Here is an 18,904-nt window from a genome sequence, read left to right as displayed (position 1 = left end):
AACAGAATCAGTTTCATAAACGCTCATTCCGAGTGCTGGGAGAGTCAGAGATATGGGCTTTTCACTGAAAACTGCATTCTGTGTCAAACTGGCTGTGGACATAATGAAAAAGTGCGTTTAGCTAAGGATCAGAATCAGTTTTCATAATCGCTCATTCCGAGTGCTGGGAGAGTCAGAGATATGGGCTTTTCACTGAAAACTGCATTCTGTGTTAAACTGGCTGTGTGCATAATGAAAAAGGTCATTTAGCTAAGGAACAGAATCAGTTTCATAAACGCTCAATCCGAGTGCTGGGAGAGTCAGAGATATGGGCTTTTCACTGAAAACTGCATTCTGTGTCAAACTGGCTGTGGACATAATGCAAAAGTGCGTTTAGCTAAGGATCAGAATCAGTTTTTATAAACGCTCACTCCGAGTGGTGGGAGAGTCAGAGATATGGGCTTTTCACTGAAAACTGCATTCTGTGTCAAACTGGCTGTGTGCATTATGAAAAAGTGCGTTTAGCTAAGGATCAGAATCAGTTTCATAAACGCTCATTCTGAGTGCTGGAGAGTCAGAAATATGGGCATTTCACTGAAATCTGCATTCTGTGTAATACTGTCTGGGGACATAATGAAAAAGTGCGTTTGGCTAAGGATCAGAATCAGTATCATAAACGCTCATTCTGAGTGCTTGGAGAGTCAGAAATATGGGCATTTCACTGAAATCTGCATTCTGTGTAATACTGTCTGGGGACATAATGAAAAAGTCCGTTTGGCTAAGGATCAGAATCAGTTTTCATAAACGCTCATTCCGAGTGCTGGGAGAGTCAGAGATATGGGCTTTTCACTGAAAACAGCATCCTGTGTCAAACTGGCTGTGTGCATTATGAAAAAGTGCGTTTAGCTAAGGATCAGAATCAGTTTTCATGAACGCTCATTCTGAGTGCTAGGAGAGTCAGAAATATGGGCATTTCACTAAAATCTGCATTCTGTGTCAAACTGGCTGTGGACATAATGAAAAAGTGCGTTTAGCTAAGGATCAGAATCAGTTTTTATAAACGCTCACTCCGAGTGGTGGGAGAGTCAGAGATATGAGCTTTTCACTGAAAACTGCATTCTGTGTCAAACTGGCTGTGTGCATAATGAAAAAGGTCATTTAGCTAAGGAACAGAATCAGTTTCATAAACGCTCATTCCGAGTGCTGGGAGAGTCAGAGATATGGGCTTTTCACTGAAAACTGCATTCTGTGTCAAACTGGCTGTGGACATAATGAAAAAGTGCGTTTAGCTAAGGATCAGAATCAGTTTTCATAATCGCTCATTCCGAGTGCTGGGAGAGTCAGAGATATGGGCTTTTCACTGAAAACTGCATTCTGTGTTAAACTGGCTGTGTGCATAATGAAAAAGGTCATTTAGCTAAGGAACAGAATCAGTTTCATAAACGCTCAATCCGAGTGCTGGGAGAGTCAGAGATATGGGCTTTTCACTGAAAACTGCATTCTGTGTCAAACTGGCTGTGGACATAATGCAAAAGTGCGTTTAGCTAAGGATCAGAATCAGTTTTTATAAACGCTCACTCCGAGTGGTGGGAGAGTCAGAGATATGAGCTTTTCACTGAAAACTACATTCTGTGTAAATCTGACTGGGGACATAATGAAAAAGTGCGTTTAGCTAAGGATCAGAATCAGTTTTCATAAACGCTCATTCTGAGTGCTGCGAGAGTCAGAAATATGGGCATTTCACTAAAATCTGCATTCTGTGTAAAACTGACAGGGGACATAATGAAAAAGTGCGTTTAGCTAAGGATCAGAATCATTTTCATAAACGCTCATTCCGAGTGCTGGGAGAGTTAGAGATATGGGCTTTTCACTGAAAACTGCATTCTGTGTCAAACTGGCTGTGTGCATTATGAAAAAGTGCGTTTAGCTAAGGATCAGAATCAGTTTCCATAAACGCTCATTCCGAGTTCTAGGAGATTCAGCGATATGGGCTTTTCACTGAAAACTGCATTCTGTGTCAAACTGGCTGTGTGCATAATGAAAAAGTGCGTTTAGGCTAAGGATCAGAATCAGTTTTCATAAACGCTCATTCTGAGTGCTAGGAGAGTCAGAAATATGGGCATTTCACTTAAATCTGCATTCTGTGTCAAACTGGCTGGGTGCATAATGAAAAAGTGCGTTTAGCTAAGGATCAGAATCATTTTCATAAACGCTCATTCCGAGTGCTGGGAGAGTCAGATATATGGGCTTTTCACTGAAAACTGCATTCTGTGTCAAACTGGCCGTGTGCATTATGAAAAAGTGCGTTTAGCTAAGGATCAGAATCAGTTTTCATAAACGCTCATTCGGAGTTCTAGGAGATTCAGCGATATGGGCTTTTCACTGAAAACAGCATTCTGTGTCAAACTGGCTGTGGGCCTAATGGAAAAAGTGCGTTTAGGCTAAGGATCAAAATCAGTTTTCATTAACGCTCATTCTGAGTGCTAGGAGAGTCAGAAATATGGGCATTTCACTGAAAATCTGCATTCTGTGTCAAACTGGCTGTGTGCATAATGAAAAAGTGCGTTTAGCTAAGGATCAGAATCAGTTTCATAAACGCTCATTCTGAGTGCTGGGAGAGTCAGAAATATGGGCATTTCACTGAAAACTGCATTCTGTGTCAAACTGGCTGTGTGCATAATGAAAAAGTGCGTTTAGCTAAGGAACAGAATCATTTTCATAAACGCTCATTCTGAGTGCTGGGAGAGTCAGAAATATGGGCATTTCACTGAAATCTGCATTCTGTGTAATACTGTCTGGGGACATAATGAAAAAGTGCGTTTGGCTAAGGATCAGAATCAGTTTCATAAACGCTCATTCTGAGTGCTGAGAGAGTCAGAAAAATGGGCATTTCACTAAAATCTGCATTCTGTGTAAAACTGACTGGGGACAAAATGATAAAGTGCGTTTAGCTAAGGATCAGATTCAGTTTACATAAACGCTCATTATGAGTGTGGGAGAGTCAGAAATATGGGCATTTCACTGAAATCTGCATTCTGTGTAAAACTGGCTGTGTGCATTATGAAAAAGGTCGTTTAGCTAAGGATCAGAATCATTTTCGTAAACGCTCATTCCGAGTGCTGGGAGAGTTAGAGATATGGGCTTTTCACTGAAAACTGCATTCTGTGTCAAACTGGCTGTGTGCATTATGAAAAAGTGCGTTTAGCTAAGGATCAGAATCAGTTTTCATAAACGCTCATTCGGAGTTCTAGGAGATTCAGCGATATGGGCTTTTCACTGAAAACAGCATTCTGTGTCAAACTGGCTGTGTGCATAATGGAAAAAGTGCGTTTAGGCTAAGGATCAAAATCAGTTTTCATTAACGCTCATTCTGAGTGCTAGGAGAGTCAGAAATATGGGCATTTCACTAAAATCTGCATTCTGTGTCAAACTGGCTGTGTGCATAATGAAAAAGTGCGTTTAGCTAAGGATCAGAATCATTTTCAAAAACGCTCATTCCCAGTGCTGGGAGAGTCAGAAATATGGGCTTTTCACTGAAAAGTGCATTCTGTGTCAAACTGGCTGTGTGCATTATGAAAAAGTGCGTTTAGCTAAGGATCAGAATCAGTTTTCATAAACGCTCATTCTGAGTGCTGGGAGAGTTAGAGATATGGGCTTTTCACTGAAAACTGCATTCTGTGTAAAACTGACTGGGGACAAAATGATAAAGTGCGTTTAGCTAAGGATCAGATTCAGTTTACATAAACGCTCATTATGAGTGTGGGAGAGTCAGAAATATGGGCATTTCACTGAAATCTGCATTCTGTGTAAAACTGGCTGTGTATTATGAAAAAGGTCGTTTAGCTAAGGATCAGAATCATTTTCGTAAACGCTCATTCCGAGTGCTGGGAGAGTTAGAGATATGGGCTTTTCACTGAAAACTGCATTCTGTGTCAAACTGGCTGTGTGCATTATGAAAAAGTTTGTTTAGCTAAGGATCAGAATCATTTTCGTAAACGCTCATTCTGAGTGCTAGGAGAGTCAGAAATATGGGCATTTCACTAAAATCTGCATTCTGTGTCAAACTGGCTGTGTGCATAATGAAAAAGTGCGTTTAGCTAAGGATCAGAATCATTTTCAAAAACGCTCATTCCCAGTGCTGGGAGAGTCAGAAATATGGGCTTTTCACTGAAAAGTGCATTCTGTGTCAAACTGGCTGTGTGCATTATGAAAAAGTGCGTTTAGCTAAGGATCAGAATCAGTTTTCATAAACGCTCATTCTGAGTGCTGGGAGAGTTAGAGATATAGGGCTTTTCACTGAAAACTGCATTCTGTGTAAAACTGACTGGGGACATAATGAAAAAGTGCGTTCAGCTAAGGAACAGAATCAGTTTCATAAACGCTCTTTCTGAGTGCTGGGAGAGTCAGAAATATGGGCATTTCACTGAAATCTGCATTCTGTGTAATACTGTCTGGAGACATAATGAAAAAGTGCGTTTGGCTAAGGATCAGAATCAGTTTCATAAACGCTCATTCTGAGTGCTGAGAGAGTCAGAAAAATGGGCATTTCACTAAAATCTGCATTCTGTGTAAAACTGACTGGGGACATAATGATAAAGTGCGTTTAGCTAAGGATCAGATTCAGTTTTCATAAACGCTCATTATGAGTGCTGGGAGAGTTAGAGATATGGGCTTTTCACTGAAAACTGCATTCTGTGTCAAACTGGCTGTGTGCATAATGAAAAAGGTCGTTTAGCTAAGGAACAGAATCAGTTTCATAAACGCTCATTCTGAGTGCTGGGAGAGTCAGAAATATGGCCATTTCACTGAAATCTGCATTCTGTGTAAAACTGACTGGGGACATAATGAAAAAGTGCGTTCAGCTAAGGATCAGAATCAGTTTTCATTAACGCTCATTCTGAGTGCTGGGAGATTCAGAGATATGGGCATTTCACTGAAAACAGCATTCTTAGTCAAACTGGCTGTGTGCAGTATGAAAAAGTGCGTTTAGCTAAGGATCAGAGTCAGTTTTCATAAACGCTTATTCCGAGTGCTGCGAGAGTCAGAAATATGGGCATTTCACTAAAATCTGCATTCTGTGTCAAACTGGCTGTGTGCATAATGAAAAAGTGCGTTTAGCTAAGGATCAGAATCATTTTCATAAACGCTCATTCCGAGTGCTGGGAGAGTCAGAAATATGGGCATTTCACTAAAATCTGCATTCTGTGTCAAACTGGCTGTGTGCATTCTGAAAAAGTGCGTTTAGCTAAGGATCAGAATCAGTTTTCATAAACGCTCATTCTGAGTGCTGGGAGAGTCAGAAATATGGGCTTTTCACTGAAAACTGCATTCTGTGTCAAACTGGCTGTGTGCATAATGAAAAAGGTCGTTTAGCTAAGGAACAGAATCAGTTTCATAAACGCTCTTTCTGAGTGCTGGGAGAGTCAGAAATATGGGCATTTCACTGAAATCTGCATTCTGTGTAAAACTGACTGGGGACATAATGAAAAAGTGCGTTCAGCTAAGGAACAGAATCAGTTTCATAAACGCTCTTTCTGAGTGCTGGGAGAGTCAGAAATATGGGCATTTCACTGAAATCTGCATTCTGTGTAATACTGTCTGGGGACACAATGAAAAAGTGCGTTCGGCTAAGGATCAGAATCAGTTTCATAAACGCTCATTCTGAGTGCTGAGAGAGTCAGAAAAATGGGCATTTCACTAAAATCTGCATTCTGTGTAAAACTGACTGGGGACAAAATGATAAAGTGCGTTTAGCTAAGGATCAGATTCAGTTTTCATAAACGCTCATTATGAGTGTGGGAGAGTTAGAGATATGGGCTTTTCACTGAAAACTGCATTCTGTGTCAAACTGGCTGTGTGCATTATGAAAAAGTGCGTTTAGCTAAGGATCAGAATCAGTTTTCATTAACGCTCATTCGGAGTTCTAGGAGATTCAGCGATATGGGCTTTTCAATGAAAACAGCATTCTGTGTCAAACTGGCTGTGTGCATAATGGAAAAAGTGCGTTTAGGCTAAGGATCAAAATCAGTTTTCAAAAACGCTCATTCCCAGTGCTGGGAGAGTCAGAAATATGGGCTTTTCACTGAAAAGTGCATTCTGTGTCAAACTGGCTGTGTGCATAATGAAAAAGGTCGTTTAGCTAAGGAACAGAATCAGTTTCATAAACGCTCTTTCTGAGTGCTGGGAGAGTCAGAAATATGGGCATTTCACTGAAATCTGCATTCTGTGTAATACTGTCTGGGGACATAATGAAAAAGTGCGTTTGGCTAAGGATCAGAATCAGTTTTCATAAACGCTCATTCTGAGTGCTGGGAATTTCAGAGATATGGTCATTTCACTGAAATCTGCATTCTGTGTAAAACTGACTGGGGACATAATGAAAAAGTGCGTTCAGCTAAGGATCAGAATCAGTTTTCATAATCGCTCATTCCGAGTGCTGGGAGAGTCAGAGATATGAGCTTTTCACTGAAAACTACATTCTGTGTAAATCTGAATGGGGACATAATGAAAAAGTGCGTTTAGCTAAGGATCAGAATCATTTTCATAAACGCTCATTCCGAGTGCTGGGAGAGTAGGAAATATGGGCATTTCACTAAAATCTGCATTCTGTGTCAAACTGGCTGTGTGCATTCTGAAAAAGTGCGTTTAGCTAAGGATCAGAATCAGTTTTCATAAACGCTCATTCTGAGTGCTGGGAGAGTCAGAAATATGGGCTTTTCACTGAAAACTGCATTCTGTGTCAAACTGGCTGTGTGCATAATGAAAAAGGTCGTTTAGCTAAGGAACAGAATCAGTTTCATAAACGCTCTTTCTGAGTGCTGGGAGAGTCAGAAATATGGGCATTTCACTGAAAACTGCATTCTGTGTCAAACTGGCTGTGTGCATAATGAAAAAGTGCGTTTAGCTAAGGAACAGAATCATTTTCATAAACGCTCATTCTGAGTGCTGGGAGAGTCAGAAATATGGGCATTTCACTGAAATCTGCATTCTGTGTAAAACTGACTGGGGACATAATGAAAAAGTGCGTTCAGCTAAGGAACAGAATCAGTTTCATAAACGCTCTTTCTGAGAGCTGGGAGAGTCAGAAATATGGGCATTTCACTGAAATCTGCATTCTGTGTAATACTGTCTGGGGACATAATGAAAAAGTGCGTTTGGCTAAGGATCAGAATCAGTTTCATAAACGCTCATTCTGAGTGCTGAGAGAGTCAGAAAAATGGGCATTTCACTAAAATCTGCATTCTGTGTAAAACTGACTGGGGACAAAATGATAAAGTGCGTTTAGCTAAGGATCAGATTCAGTTTACATAAACGCTCATTATGAGTGTGGGAGAGTCAGAAATATGGGCATTTCACTGAAATCTGCATTCTGTGTAAAACTGGCTGTGTGCATTATGAAAAAGGTCGTTTAGCTAAGGATCAGAATCATTTTCGTAAACGCTCATTCCGAGTGCTGGGAGAGTTAGAGATATGGGCTTTTCACTGAAAACTGCATTCTGTGTCAAACTGGCTGTGTGCATTATGAAAAAGTGCATTTAGCTAAGGATCAGAATCAGTTTTCATAAACGCTCATTCGGAGTTCTAGGAGATTCAGCGATATGGGCTTTTCACTGAAAACAGCATTCTGTGTCAAACTGGCTGTGTGCATAATGGAAAAAGTGCGTTTAGGCTAAGGATCAAAATCAGTTTTCATTAACGCTCATTCTGAGTGCTAGGAGAGTCAGAAATATGGGCATTTCACTAAAATCTGCATTCTGTGTCAAACTGGCTGTGTGCATAATGAAAAAGTGCGTTTAGCTAAGGATCAGAATCATTTTCAAAAACGCTCATTCCCAGTGCTGGGAGAGTCAGAAATATGGGCTTTTCACTGAAAAGTGCATTCTGTGTCAAACTGGCTGTGTGCATTATGAAAAAGTGCATTTAGCTAAGGATCAGAATCAGTTTTCATAAACGCTCATTCTGAGTGCTGGGAGAGTTAGAGATAAGGGCTTTTCACTGAAAACTGCATTCTGTGTAAAACTGACTGGGGACATAATGAAAAAGTGCGTTCAGCTAAGGAACAGAATCAGTTTCATAAACGCTCTTTCTGAGAGCTGGGAGAGTCAGAAATATGGGCATTTCACTGAAATCTGCATTCTGTGAAATACTGTCTGGGGACATAATGAAAAAGTGCGTTTGGCTAAGGATCAGAATCAGTTTCATAAACGCTCATTCTGAGTGCTGGGAGAGTCAGAAATATGGCCATTTCACTGAAATCTGCATTCTGTGTAAAACTGACTGGGGACATAATGAAAAAGTGCGTTCAGCTAAGGATCAGAATCAGTTTTCATTAACGCTCATTCTGAGTGCTGGGTGAGTCAGAGATATGGGCTTTTCACTGAAAACTGCATTCTGTGTCAAACTGGCCGTGTGCATAATGAAAAAGGTCATTTAGCTAAGGAACAGAATCAGTTTTCATTAACGCTCATTCTGAGTGCTGGGAGAGTCAGAAATATGGGCATTTCACTGAAATCTGCATTCTGTGTCAAACTGGCTGTGTGCATTATGAAAAAGTGCGTTTAGCTAAGGATCAGAATCAGTTTCATAAACGCTCATTCTGAGTGCTTGGAGAGTCAGAAATATGGGCATTTCACTGAAATCTGCATTCTGTGTAATACTGTCTGGGGACATAATGAAAAAGTGCGTTTGGCTAAGGATCAGAATCAGTATCATAAACGCTCATTCTGAGTGCTTGGAGAGTCAGAAATATGGGCATTTCACTGAAATCTGCATTCTGTGTAATACTGTCTGGGGACATAATGAAAAAGTCCGTTTGGCTAAGGATCAGAATCAGTTTTCATAAACGCTCATTCCGAGTGCTGGGAGAGTCAGAGATATGGGCTTTTCACTGAAAACAGCATCCTGTGTCAAACTGGCTGTGTGCATTATGAAAAAGTGCGTTTAGCTAAGGATCAGAATCAGTTTTCATGAACGCTCATTCTGAGTGCTAGGAGAGTCAGAAATATGGGCATTTCACTAAAATCTGCATTCTGTGTCAAACTGGCTGTGGACATAATGAAAAAGTGCGTTTAGCTAAGGATCAGAATCAGTTTTTATAAACGCTCACTCCGAGTGGTGGGAGAGTCAGAGATATGAGCTTTTCACTGAAAACTGCATTCTGTGTCAAACTGGCTGTGTGCATAATGAAAAAGGTCATTTAGCTAAGGAACAGAATCAGTTTCATAAACGCTCATTCCGAGTGCTGGGAGAGTCAGAGATATGGGCTTTTCACTGAAAACTGCATTCTGTGTCAAACTGGCTGTGGACATAATGAAAAAGTGCGTTTAGCTAAGGATCAGAATCAGTTTTCATAATCGCTCATTCCGAGTGCTGGGAGAGTCAGAGATATGGGCTTTTCACTGAAAACTGCATTCTGTGTTAAACTGGCTGTGTGCATAATGAAAAAGGTCATTTAGCTAAGGAACAGAATCAGTTTCATAAACGCTCAATCCGAGTGCTGGGAGAGTCAGAGATATGGGCTTTTCACTGAAAACTGCATTCTGTGTCAAACTGGCTGTGGACATAATGCAAAAGTGCGTTTAGCTAAGGATCAGAATCAGTTTTTATAAACGCTCACTCCGAGTGGTGGGAGAGTCAGAGATATGAGCTTTTCACTGAAAACTACATTCTGTGTAAATCTGACTGGGGACATAATGAAAAAGTGCGTTTAGCTAAGGATCAGAATCAGTTTTCATAAACGCTCATTCTGAGTGCTGCGAGAGTCAGAAATATGGGCATTTCACTAAAATCTGCATTCTGTGTAAAACTGACAGGGGACATAATGAAAAAGTGCGTTTGGCTAAGGATCAGAATCAGTATCATAAACGCTCATTCTGAGTGCTTGGAGAGTCAGAAATATGGGCATTTCACTGAAATCTGCATTCTGTGTAATACTGTCTGGGGACATAATGAAAAAGTCCGTTTGGCTAAGAATCAGAATCAGTTTTCATAAACGCTCATTCCGAGTGCTGGGAGAGTCAGAGATATGGGCTTTTCACTGAAAACAGCATCCTGTGTCAAACTGGCTGTGTGCATTATGAAAAAGTGCGTTTAGCTAAGGATCAGAATCAGTTTTCATGAACGCTCATTCTGAGTGCTAGGAGAGTCAGAAATATGGGCATTTCACTAAAATCTGCATTCTGTGTCAAACTGGCTGTGGACATAATGAAAAAGTGCGTTTAGCTAAGGATCAGAATCAGTTTTTATAAACGCTCACTCCGAGTGGTGGGAGAGTCAGAGATATGAGCTTTTCACTGAAAACTGCATTCTGTGTCAAACTGGCTGTGTGCATAATGAAAAAGGTCATTTAGCTAAGGAACAGAATCAGTTTCATAAACGCTCATTCCGAGTGCTGGGAGAGTCAGAGATATGGGCTTTTCACTGAAAACTGCATTCTGTGTCAAACTGGCTGTGGACATAATGAAAAAGTGCGTTTAGCTAAGGATCAGAATCAGTTTTCATAATCGCTCATTCCGAGTGCTGGGAGAGTCAGAGATATGGGCTTTTCACTGAAAACTGCATTCTGTGTTAAACTGGCTGTGTGCATAATGAAAAAGGTCATTTAGCTAAGGAACAGAATCAGTTTCATAAACGCTCAATCCGAGTGCTGGGAGAGTCAGAGATATGGGCTTTTCACTGAAAACTGCATTCTGTGTCAAACTGGCTGTGGACATAATGCAAAAGTGCGTTTAGCTAAGGATCAGAATCAGTTTTTATAAACGCTCACTCCGAGTGGTGGGAGAGTCAGAGATATGAGCTTTTCACTGAAAACTACATTCTGTGTAAATCTGACTGGGGACATAATGAAAAAGTGCGTTTAGCTAAGGATCAGAATCAGTTTTCATAAACGCTCATTCTGAGTGCTGCGAGAGTCAGAAATATGGGCATTTCACTAAAATCTGCATTCTGTGTAAAACTGACAGGGGACATAATGAAAAAGTGCGTTTAGCTAAGGATCAGAATCATTTTCATAAACGCTCATTCCGAGTGCTGGGAGAGTTAGAGATATGGGCTTTTCACTGAAAACTGCATTCTGTGTCAAACTGGCTGTGTGCATTATGAAAAAGTGCGTTTAGCTAAGGATCAGAATCAGTTTCCATAAACGCTCATTCCGAGTTCTAGGAGATTCAGCGATATGGGCTTTTCACTGAAAACTGCATTCTGTGTCAAACTGGCTGTGTGCATAATGAAAAAGTGTGTTTAGGCTAAGGATCAAAATCAGTTTTCATTAACGCTCATTCTGAGTGCTAGGAGAGTCAGAAATATGGGCATTTCACTTAAATCTGCATTCTGTGTCAAACTGGCTGGGTGCATAATGAAAAAGTGCGTTTAGCTAAGGATCAGAATCATTTTCATAAACGCTCATTCCGAGTGCTGGGTGAGTCAGATATATGGGCTTTTCACTGAAAACTGCATTCTGTGTCAAACTGGCCGTGTGCATAATGAAAAAGGTCATTTAGCTAAGGAACAGAATCAGTTTTCATTAACGCTCATTCTGAGTGCTGGGAGAGTCAGAAATATGGGCATTTCACTGAAATCTGCATTCTGTGTCAAACTGGCTGTGTGCATTATGAAAAAGTGCGTTTAGCTAAGGATCAGAATCAGTTTCATAAACGCTCATTCTGAGTGCTTGGAGAGTCAGAAATATGGGCATTTCACTGAAATCTGCATTCTGTGTAATACTGTCTGGGGACATAATGAAAAAGTGCGTTTGGCTAAGGATCAGAATCAGTTTTCATAAACGCTCATTCTGAGTGCTGGGAGAGTCAGAAATATGGGCATTTAACTAAAATCTGCATTCTGTGTAAAACTGACTTGGGACATAATGAAAACGTGCGTTTAGCTAAGGATCAGAATCAGTTTTCATAATCGCTCATTCCGAGTGCTGGGAGAGTCAGAGATATGGGCTTTTCACTGAAAACAGCATCCTGTGTCAAACTGGCTGTGTGCATTATGAAAAAGTGCGTTTGGCTAAGGATCAGAATCAGTTTTCATAAACACTCATTCTGAGTGCTAGGAGAGTCAGAAATATGGGCATTTCACTAAAATCTGCATTCTGTGTCAAACTGGCTGTGGACATAATGAAAAAGTGCGTTTAGCTAACCCAGCTGACAGGGAACGTTCCCGTAACTTTGGCTAACGTTCTCTGAAGGTTCCCTCAAAGTTATCAAAAATGTTCTTGAAATAACGTTTGTAGAACGTTTTCTTAACGTTATCTGCAATTTATAAACGTTCTTAAAACGTTAGCATTAAAAACGTTATAGTTGCATTGTTAGCAAAACGTTCTAAAAACATTAGCATTGAAAACGTTACCTTTGCGTTATTAATGTAATGTTCTTAAAACGTTAGCATCAAAAACGATATAGTTGCATTGTTAGCAAAACGTTCAAAAAACATCTGCTTTGAAAACGTTACCTTTGCGTTGTTAATGTAACATTCTTAAAACGTTAGAATTAAAAACGTTATAGTTGCATTGTTAGCAAAACGTTCTAAAAACATTAGCATTGAAAACGTTACCTTTGCGTTGTTAATGCAACGTTCTTAAAACGTTAAGATAAAAAACGTTATAGTTGCATTGTTAGCAAAACGTTCTAAAAACATTAGCATTGAAAACGTTACCTTTGCGTTATTAATGTAATGTTCTTAAAACGATAGCATCAAAAACGTTATAGTTGCATTGTTAGCAAAACGTTAAAAAAACATCTGCTTTGAAAACGTTACCTTTGCGTTGTTAATGTAACATTCTTAAAACGTTAGCATCAAAAACGTTATAGTTGCATTCTTAGCAAAACGTTCTAAAAACATTAGCATTGAAAACGTTACCTTTGCGTTGTTAATGTAATGTTCTTAAAACGTTAGCATTAAAAACGTTATAGTTGCATTGTTAGCAAAACGTTCTAAAAACATTAGCATTGAAAACGTTACCTTTGCGTTATTAATGTAATGTTCTTAAAACGTTAGCATCAAAAACGTTATAGTTGCATTGTTAGCAAAACGTTCAAAAAACATCTGCTTTGAAAACGTTACCTTTGCGTTGTTAATGTAACATTCTTAAAACGTTAGCATTAAAAACGTTATAGTTGCATTCTTAGCAAAACGTTCTAAAAACATTAGCATTGAAAACGTTACCTTTGCGTTGTTAATGTAATGTTCTTAAAACGTTAGCATTAAAAACGTTATAGTTGCATTGTTAGCTAAACGTTCTTAAAACATTAGCATTGAAAACGTTACCTTTGCGTTGTTAATGTAAAGTTCTTAAAACGTTAGCATTAAAAACGTTATAGTTGCATTGTTAGCTAAACGTTCTAAAAACTTTAGCATTGAAAACGTTACCTTTGCGTTGTTAATGTAACGTTCTTAAAACGTTAAGATTAAAAACGTTATAGTTGCATTGTAAGCAAAACGTTCTAAAAACATTAGCATTGAAAACGTTACCTTTGCGTTGTTAATTTAATGTTCTTAAAACGTTAGCATCAAGAACGTTATAGTTGCATTGATAGCAAAACGTTCAAAAAACATCTGCTTTGAAAACGTTACCTTTGCGTTGTTAATGTAACGTTCTTAAAACGTTAGCTTTAAAAACGTTATAGTTGCATTGTTAGCTAAACGTTCTTAAAACATTAGCATTGAAAACATTACCTTTGCGTTGTTAATGTAATGTTCTTAAAACGTTAGCATCAAAAACGTTATAGTTGCATTGTTAGCAAAACGTTCCAAAAACATTTGCTTTGAAAACGTTACCTTTGCCTTGTTAATGTAATGTTCTTAAAACGTTAGCATTAAAAACGTTATAGTTGCATTGTTAGCGAAACGTTCTAAAAACATTTCGATTAAAAACGTTACCTTTGCGTTTTTAATGTAATGTTCTAAAAACTTAGAAACCCACCACCAGACGTCTTTTTGACGACTTTTTGCAGGTTGGGATAAGCATTACCAAAGCTATAATTGCATTGTTAGGGGGACATTCAAAAAACATTAGCAATGAGTGCCATCGATCAGCCGGACTTGGTTCTGTGGTGCAGCGCCAGGACAGTCCTCATAGTTGAGGTGTCTGTACCTTGGGATGAGGTCATTAACAAAGCATTTGAAAGAAAGAATCTAATGCCAACTTGTCAGCGAAGGCTGAAGATCGGAGCTGGACATCGAAAGTTTTCCCCGGTGGAAGTGGGCTACAGGGGCTGTGTTTCCAATTCCACTATAAGGCTGCTTAAGAAAGTGGGGATCAGAGGAAAGACCAAACGAACACTAGTCAAAGAACTTGCCACTCTCGTTGCGAGTTAGGCCACTGGCTCTGGTTGAAACAGAATGACGGAATATGGGCTGCCAAGTGACCACATAAAAAAATAGTGTTGTTTTATGATGCCATATGGGACCAGGAGGTCTGAGCTAACATTAACGGAGCCAGAGGGGCTTTAACAGCCTTAGCCAATGGTTTGGTGTATTTGGTTGCGTTCATTTTGGTAATGTGTTGTAATGGTATGCCATACAGGACTGTGGGGGACTGAGCGCGCATTAACGGTTTGGGTAGTCTTGGCCTAATGGTTAGAGAGTCGGAATCGTGACTAGAAGATTGCCGGTTCGATTTCTCAGGGCCGCCAGGAAACGACTGTGGTGCCTTTGAGCTGCTGTGATAGCTGCACACTGCTTCTGCCAGATGACCTTGTAACAATGCGCAACACACCCAGGTCTGATTAATCTGTGGTGGGCCTACCTTGGCTGAGGGTGTCTTGTGATAAAGGGCTGAAACACCCAATGAGGCTGAGGTGCACAACTGACGATGTGTCGCATTGATGGGAACCATACAAAGGGCACTATCAGCAACACCTCACCAAAAGGCATGGTATTGTGATGAAATTGGGACACACAACTCATGAGATGTCTCTCTGATAATGACAAGGAAAGGTAAGTATGCTATGTATTATAATCATTTATGACCAGACACAGAGGATGGCTACCTGACGAACCAGTACAATCTCAGACATCCTTTCCTCTATTCATATTCTTGACTGCTTCCCTCTGTATAAGGCATGGGAAATGTCTTATTGGGCAATTCAACTGTGCTGTAATGCGATTATACCAACTAGTCCTATTAAGCGAATCTGTCAGGAGATTTTTTTCGCTCATTTTTGCTCATATTTCTGATCCGAAATACAATTCTCAAAACTACTTATTCAAACTCCACAACATTTCTCAGCAGCGGAAGTTGTAGTGAATGGGAGAGTACCACAAATTATTTTTTTCCATTCCCATTTGCTCAAATAGCCAAAAATAGCCACAAAATAGGAAAAAATATAGAACTGAATGCAGTCAGCAGAGAGAATGAAATCAAGTTTACAGAAGCTGCATAAGAAACACCCCCACATTAGCATTAACTAGTTTTTTTTCTTGTAATTTGATACAAAGGCAGTATAATACCAAATATAATCTTATAAATGTACATTAATTTAAAAAATATAAATACATATGAAAAACTTTCAAGGATTAACGATGCTGATGACCGTGATAGTATGGGCGTGGTTTAAGAGAGCACACCACGTGCGTTTTCAAACAGCGGGACTAACGGACGGACGACTTCAGAGCTACTTCGACTTCCAGGTAAGCATAGAGACCTTTGCTGATTCTATGAAAAATACATTAATAACAATGTTGATCATCTTAGTTTTGCAGCAGTTACTATTGTTTTAATGAGGTTATGATTGGGTTAACCGTAGGATTGAATTATCTCGAAAACTGCGGCCGTTATTCACAGAGCTGTTAGCTATAGGCTAACGTTATTTACAACTAAGGAATACAGTCGAATGTCGTTGATAAATGTTTTTGCTAAGGCGATGTTTTCCCGAACATTTAGTTCACTCTTTTGATTTATCGAAATGTTTTTCGTTGGACCACTTTCTTGATATTCAAACCAAATCGGCTAAGAGCATCGTCGGTCCTGGAGGGCCGCGTTAGAGTTTATAGCTCCAACCTTAATATAACACACCATAAAAAGCTCATCTGTGTATTCGGGATTAACGTTATTAACCCAGAAAGCAAGACTTGTGTTTGATAAGGGTTGGATCGAGTTAAACTCTGCTAGCGCGGCACTCCAGTAGCGACGTTGCCTTCACTGGGCTAAGATTAGATGACCGGATGAACAAGACGCGCAATTTTACCCAAAGCGTTAAAGTTAGTTTGACGTTTGATATTCATTAGACATTTAGGCATTTGCGCGTATTATGTTTTCATATACGGTACTGAATCCATGTTTTTATGTTTAATATGATGTACTTCAATTAATTTAACTCTGCCACCGTTTCAGATAAAGTTATCAAACCAACTGTCAAATTATCAGAATATTTTTCACTATAACGCATCAGGCTTGTTTTATTTTCAGATTAATTAATTTGTCTGTTTTTTCTCATTTCTTTAACAGTGGCAATTTTACAAAATATATCCCTCATGGAGTCTGACCGGGACTGGGTATGACCATTTTGTTCCCCCCTTTTAGTTTTTTTATTTATTTAAATTATTTTTTATATTTAAATTCAATTATTTTCAATATTTGCCATGTTAAAAATGTCTTTAAAATATTATTTTGCGCAAGGTAGAAAATTGAAACTCTTGTCAATAAATAATATTTTTAACGATACAATAGCAAGACTATATTGATGCAGTAATGCTCAGTGTTTGAATATTAGTTGTAAATACAAATGAAGAGTTTGGTTTTCAATTTTCAAAAATCATGTTTTTTTATTATGTTTCATTGTGTTAGTTAGCTGTATTTTTTGAGTTAGTATGTCTTAAATCAAAACAAACAAACTGCAGTTTGATTGATATCACTCAATTGGAATGAACAATAATTTTTTTTAAACATAACTTTATTTTGGAATTATTGTTATCTCATTTTGGAGCATACTCTTCAAATACTAACTTAAAGGAACACCTGTCCATAACTCTGACTAATCATTAGTTCATAATACTTAAACAATAAAAAAAAATATTCGCTCCTTTTTTATAAGATCTTCTGCATGAGCAACTACAGTGTTCCAGTTATTTTATACTAAATCTCACCTCACTTAAAGGAGAAGTTCAACCAAAATTATACTTTGTGTGATTTTTTTTTTTTTTACTCACCCACATGACGTTAAACATGTTTATACAACTTCCGGCATCTTTGGACTACAAATAAAGATATTTAGGTGACATCCGAGAAATTTCCAGGCCTCCTCATAGACATCATGGTGTCAGTTTTGCTAAGGTCCAGAAAAGTACTACAGACATCATCAAATTGGTCCACCCGTGCATTGTGGCTCAGTTGAAATTTTTTGAAGCGATGAGAATGCTTTATGTGCGAACAACACACCAAAATACAGATTTAATCAATATATTCTCCTCTGTCTTTTCAGTGTATTCACAAGAGCACTTCTTCATCTTCTTCTTCTTGGATGAGAGCACATTGAGGTTTGTGTGCCGAACAACGCATGGGGATTGCCCCTATTGGGCATTCTTACTCATAACACGGAAGCGCAACTCTGTGTTTCTTCATGCAGAAGAAGTGCTCTTGTGAACGCGTGGCATACACTGACATTCGTCAGACACTGACACAAAACGGTAGTTTGGTTTGTTTTTCAAACATAAAGCATTCTTGTCGCTTCAAAAAATTCAACTGAGCCACTATGCACGGGTGGACCAATTTAACAATGTATTTAGTACTTTGCTGGACTTTGGCCAAAACTGACACCATGATGTCTATGAGGAGGCCTGGAAGTCTCTCTGATGTCACCTAAATATCTTCATTTGTGCTCCAAAGAAGCCGGAAGTTGTCTAAACCTGTTTAACGTCATCTGGGTGAGTAAAAAATCACACAAAATTGATTTGTGGGTGAACTTCCACTTACAATACTGTTGTCTTTTTGTCGTTCCAGTATCTCCCGACATTATCTGAAGCTTAGGTCCACTAAGATGTCCCGTTGATTGAAGCTGACATGGAGTCACAGTGACATCCTTAAAAACTTTTGTCATGTATAATACATCTCTGCATCTTAAAATATTTCTCTGCATCTTTAAATATTTGTTTTTTTTATTTTTTGTCTATGTTTTAGATTTAAGTGTTTAAGCTGTTTTCATGAAAAAATATTGCCATGTCTACCTTTTTTTATGAATGTTCTAAATATTTTGAATAATTTAAATCCATTTAAAAATCTTAAAGTTCTTGATTTTGTTTTGTTTTGATTGTTTTTCATGTTTTATATTGATGTGAACTGGAAATACTGTTTGATCTGCAAGTTAATTATATTATAAACTGAATTTAACTAAAATATAAAGTATACATTTAATTGATTCTTTGTACATGTCATTGATTTTGTATCCATAGTATCTATACATTTGACCCATACAATGTATTGTTTGCTGTTGCTACAAAGAACCGGAATAGTATTTTTAGTTTCCTAATGTTTTATATAACGTTCTTAGAACATTTTTATAACAAGAGACTGGAACGTTCTTAAAAGATTTTAATAACTTTCTTATAACCAAACAATAACGTTAATACAATGTTTTAAAACTGGTAGTTTTGAACGTTCCAAGAATGTTTAAACATATTGTTTTTATAATTAACTGTGAACTGTAGGAAAACGTTCTTAGAACATTAATATGATTGCAAAATGGAACGTTTGAATAACGTTCTTACAACCAAACAATAACGTTAATACAATGATTATAAAACTGGACGTTTTGAATGTTCAAACATAAACGTTTTTAAAACTTTATGTGAACGTTAGGAAAACGTTCTTAAAATATTAATATAATGGCAAATGGAACGTTTTAATAACATTTTAAAAACGTTCTTGGAACATTACTATAATGGAAAATGGAACGTTCTTAGAACGTTTTTATAATGGCAAATGGAA

At 38.4% G+C, this 18,904-nt stretch overlaps 1 long non-coding RNA gene across 1 annotated transcript; it reads left to right on the top strand.

Annotated features, from left to right (window-relative positions):
* Nucleotides 1-15,554: 15,554 nt before the first annotated feature.
* On the top strand, nucleotides 15,555-18,129 carry LOC130435911 (uncharacterized). Its single transcript, XR_008908897.1, has 3 exons — nucleotides 15,555-15,612; nucleotides 16,430-16,476; nucleotides 17,921-18,129. It is a non-coding gene; the product is annotated as an uncharacterized LOC130435911 (long non-coding RNA).
* The last annotated feature ends 775 nt before the right edge of the window (nucleotides 18,130-18,904 follow it).

The sequence above is a fragment of the Triplophysa dalaica genome, chromosome 14, assembly GCF_015846415.1.
Source record: "Triplophysa dalaica isolate WHDGS20190420 chromosome 14, ASM1584641v1, whole genome shotgun sequence".
Classification (NCBI taxonomy): Eukaryota; Metazoa; Chordata; class Actinopteri; order Cypriniformes; family Nemacheilidae; genus Triplophysa; species Triplophysa dalaica.
Note: the sequence above shows the minus strand (reverse complement) of the source record. Positions and strands in the feature narration are given on the sequence as shown.